The sequence below is a fragment of the Diospyros lotus genome, chromosome 8 (genome assembly GCF_014633365.1).
Source record: "Diospyros lotus cultivar Yz01 chromosome 8, ASM1463336v1, whole genome shotgun sequence".
In the NCBI taxonomy this organism is placed as follows: Eukaryota; Viridiplantae; Streptophyta; class Magnoliopsida; order Ericales; family Ebenaceae; genus Diospyros; species Diospyros lotus.
This window is the reverse complement of record NC_068345.1, coordinates 3,458,978-3,464,043: the sequence shown is the minus strand read 5'-3', so window position 1 is coordinate 3,464,043 and position 5,066 is coordinate 3,458,978. Positions and strand designations below refer to the sequence as shown.

At 37.7% G+C, this 5,066-nt stretch overlaps 1 pseudogene; it reads right to left on the bottom strand.

The window, feature by feature from the left end:
- Positions 1-1,464: 1,464 nt before the first annotated feature.
- On the bottom strand, positions 1,465-4,464 carry LOC127807717 (tryptophan aminotransferase-related protein 4-like; annotated as a pseudogene).
- Between the last annotated feature and the right edge of the window lie 602 nt (positions 4,465-5,066).

Here is a 5,066-nt window from a genome sequence, read left to right as displayed (position 1 = left end):
TTATTAACGAGGGTTTGAGGACTAATTACCATCTAATTTGTGCAACAATTGTGCTCTCTTCTAATTCTTTTCAATTCTAAGATAATCTTAGCAATTCTTGAGCTTGAGCTTTACGGACTATTTTTCTTGGCTGCCATACTTAAGTCAATCACTATGTTCGAAAAGGATGCATTAGCGATGCAATAAATATTATACTTGACTCTTAAAAAATAATACCCTTATATAAGTAAAAATTGAAGAGTCAAAGAATAAGATAATATTACGTAAATGGTCGAATTTAATCCATCCTAGGCAAGCCAACTATGGGTTTGGACTTGAGCCATGCCCTCTTTTGTACTCCTTGCTTGGGTAGCCTTAGGTTTGGTTTTCCGATAGGTTCAATCCTTATCTCGTTTTATTAAGTTTTCAGATTAAATTTGAGTTATTCTATGCTTTGAAATTTATTCCCAATAATTGGAGAATATCATCTTTACTTGCATTATACCTCAAAAACATGCCTTTTTTTTGTGTGTGTGTGAGATTGGTTTATTAGAATTATTTTCAGAATTTGTATTTTCATAAATAATTGCAAATATTAATTAAAGATTAATATATTTACAAAATAAAATTATATTATATCATATGAAATTAGATAAATTCTAATTACTATATGAAGAAAAGGCAAAGACAAATATTCATGTTATGTGATTAATTTATGGGCGCTATTATTAACACACCAATTCAATTTGGGCATTAGGAGGCACTAAAATGTTTGAAAATACAAAAATAACCTTCTTTTAAAGAGAAAATTTTGGCTAAAGTGCATCGAATGGATGAGGAGAAGGGTATTTTTGTATTTTTAAATATTTTATTTTTATATTTTATATTTTGTAATAAATGAATTATTGTAATTTAATTTTTGTTACTATAACCACTAGATTTTAATTTTGGTTATAATTGAATCATTTTTTTTTATTTTCTCTCAAATTCTATTAATAAAAATTGACATAATATGCATTGATATAATTAACCTAAAAAATTACTCAATATTAGAATTAACATAAACCTCATAATCTAGTAATTTTAAAGTTTATATTAATGTATATTGTGTGTTAGGGATCGTAAACAAAATTTGATAAAAAATCAAAATAAAAATTAGTTATAACAAAAATTAAAGTTTAGTGACTAATTTGTTACAAAACCTAAAATGTTAGCAACTAATAGTATAATTTATTCTTATTTTAAGCCAAAATATTTAAAAATATAATGCATTTATGCCCCCGAAAATGAGAATACTCGGGGACTGAACAATAGGTAATAAATGTAAGATTAGCGGCGAAGCTAAAACCTTATAATAAGTTTAATAATTATTATTAGACAAACTAAAGTGTAAAAGACAAATTTGTCACAAAACATAAAGTTTATTAACAAATATTGTCTATTTAAGATTTAAAATTTAGAATTTAGGATCCGTTGTCATTTATACTAAACCGGAGTAATTTTAACAACGTGAGTTTTGCCAATTGTTTCAAGTATTCCATCAGAAACGACGGCCGCCATTGTTGAGTTGAACATTAATTTCTTCGAGAGCAAAGCCCCAAGCCTGCGGAGCAATAAATCGAAGTCATCTTGGCTCTTCACCAGGCTCAATCGCACGAACCGGCTCTCGACGCCGAACGCCGGGCCTGCTCGGCCGGCGACGTTGCCGGCCTTCAGCTCTGCATGACAATCCTCTTCTTCCGGCCTTTCACACTTGATCCATGCAAAAGCTGCATCATTGCACACACACACACATATATATATATATATAATAATTAGGTTAAGCTAATAGGCAAGTTGGTGCAATCAATTAAGGATCGGATTACCTGGAGAGGGTGTTCTGGTTTTCCCGGAAAATGTACAGTGCTGGGGGGGCAGTTGGTGCAAAGAGAAGTGTTTGGAAGACGAGAAAATCTTGACCAACTTTTCCCAGCGATGCTTCATCGTTTCATATCCGAATTCGAATATTTCTCTGCCATTTCCTTGGAGCAGTACTAGTTCCAGAAGCTTGAAAGCTCGCAGCTGGGTTTCCCGGGCAGTGCCATAGGTGTTCAGTTCCATATACGATACCATTCTCTCATACACTGTCTTATCCCTTACAATTGCCCACCTATACATGGACACAGATAATTTATACATGCATAACAGTAATTTTGCACCTATAATAAATCAGTTTTACTCTAGTTATGGACTCCCTTGCGTTAAAAAAGAGGAGATTATTGACTTTATGAACCTCTAGGTTTCTTTTTTAGGGTGGGTCGAGGTAATATGCAAGGGTTTGGGGTTTTGTTCGACTTATCCCTTATGAATATCCATGCACAAGGACTTACAAATATATGAATCGGGTTAAGACTCTATCTAAAGGTTGGCCATCGTAGCCTCAAGAAATGACCTTAACTTTGGTCTTTTCATAGGCTGAACCTTAATTAGATCAATTCAAAGTTTTTTTTTCTACTTTTAACACTAGTTGAGACACCCTTTGGGGTTAAGGCACGTAGAATGGTTAAGAAGTAGAGAAGAATATAGGTCTAAAATTTTATGTGATGGTATAAAATCTCCTTAAGGTTAAAAGAAAAATTCAATAAACAACTACAATACTATATATGTCTTTGTTGTATGGCTTTAACACATTGAATAATGTTATTTGTACATATAGGATTTTTACTAGTGAGTTTACAGGTAACTTGAAGGACCATTTTGCCCATTTCTCTCCCCCTCTCAATGACTATTTTGTCCCTTCCCCCTCCAACAACCTCTCATCTCTCTCTCATTTTTCTCATTGTCATCGTCGCAACTGACCATCTGCCGCCAACCCTCTTGTTGTCGTTCTTCGCCTCAACTGCCTCGCCTCTTCTAGCCAATGCAACCTCGTCGCTTTACCACCTCGCCTCCTTATTGCTGCATCATCTAGCAACTAGCTTGCCTCTCGTTGTTGCCTCGCCGCTACATCAAGGTTCTGATGCAACGACGAGAGGCGAGCTGGTTGTTGGAGGATGCAGCAGCGAGGAGGCAAGGCAGCAACGACGAGGTAACAAGGTTGTAGCGGTGAGAGAAGATGAGGTAGCTAAGGCGATGAATGACAGCGAGAGGGGCGACAACAAGTGGTCGGTTGCAACAGCGAGGGAAAATGAGAGAGATGGGGGAGAGAAAGAGAAGGGGTGAATAAAAATCGCGATATATCACGATATTTTGATGTCAAAATATCGCAATATATTGCCATGTACACTCATCTGTCAAACTCTCTCTGTACAAATAGCATTACTCTAATACATTATATATGTAGTTAATTAAAAATAAAATATGCCATACAAATAGAACATCTGCAAAATGCAAAATATAAGAACTGAGTGTTATAGAGAATGTACAACTAAATAAAAAAAATATTTAATTGAAAACTAAATTATACTGTAATAATGTTGGAGTTATTATTAGAAATAATATTTACACTACATTATTAAGATGATTTCAACGTAATATAGAAGAGGATTAATATATTTGAAAAAGTTGGTAGTGGGTATGTAAGTGTGTGTGGGTAAAATAATCCAACATGTAGTATGATACTTTTTGTTTTTCAACCTTAACTTTTCTAAGTGCAATCACCGATCATGAGTTCTCGGGACATCATTGTTCTTAGGTTATAAAGTCGATCGATTCGATTGATATACCAAGTTTTCATTCTAAAAAGTGGTCGATAAATAGAATTGATTCTGACCCAAATCTGCTACCGGCGTGACCGGTGATCTTAGAGAGTGTAAATAACATGAGATCTTCATCCGACGGCGCCGGAATCGGAGTATAATGCGGCCAATAGTAGGCAAGGTCATGGATTCTCTTCACAGATGGCCCTAATTCAGGAACTGCCTTCTTCAATTCACCGTCAGGATTGTTTGGTGAAGTCACGAACTCGATGAAATTCACCAACGGATCTGCCTCCTTCTTCTTCCATGAAGCTGCATCTCCGGCGAACTCATACTTGCCGGATTCAAGAGCTCCGTCTGTGATTTATACACCTGAAATGCATGTGTGTAAATAGAAGAAAACCCTAACATTTGCCTCGGACCCTTGTAAATCCCGAACAAGATCTAGTACCCAGCTAGGATCAAGATAGTAGCTAGCGCCTTACCCTTTTTACCAAGCAAAACAAGGAATCTGGGTGGTGAAATTTCTTACTGGGTAATAGGGGGCTGAAGCGACAACCTTCGCCGGCGCCGGAGAAGATGACGAAAGAGCATGCACGGCTGCGTTAAGGAGTTGCGTGGAGCCCGCACCAAAGATGATAAATCTTCCTTCTGTAACTGCATTTCCCACAGTAGCATGCAGCTCGCGAATCTGTCCTTCGAGTTGCTTCGAGATGAGAGAGCCATCGGCGAAGTCGTAATCCATCCGATGCCACCCAGATATAACAATGGCGCTGCCGGCGGCGTGCTTCATCCAGAAGGGCTCCAAGAACATCGGGTTCCCACTGACGACGAAGAAAAAACTAGATTAATTGATTAATGATCAGTTTTTCCCAGAGATCAACTAATGGATGATGGAACAACGAAGTAGAGTTAAATCAATTAAGTTATATTCACCTGTCGGCGTCTGCGATGCAGCCGGGAAGTAGCTGGGAGCAGTCCGGGCCGCCGAAGCAGGCGTTGCACTCGCAAACGGGTTTTCCGTGAAGTAGGAGGCCGTCCAAGAAGGCCCTGCCGTGGCCGGAGCATGAAATGGAGGCCACGGCTTCCGCCTCCGCCGCAGCTCTTCTGGTCCAGTGGTGCCCGCCGTGAGTGACGGAGAGTTTCAGAAAGAAGAAGAGGTTGAGCAGCATGGAGCAGCTCACAAACAGTGGCAACCACTTGTTGGGGCTTTGAAATACTACTGCATTATCCATCTTCTTCCTTCATCTGCTCTCTCTCTCTCTCTCTCTATCTGCATCTCAATTTATATCATTGCACAACACCACCTACAGTTGATTAATTTAAGGGCAAATTGCAAATAAAAACTCTAATCTTTTCTTGAATTTATAAATTTATCTAAACATTGCTAATTATATCCTAATTAACTTA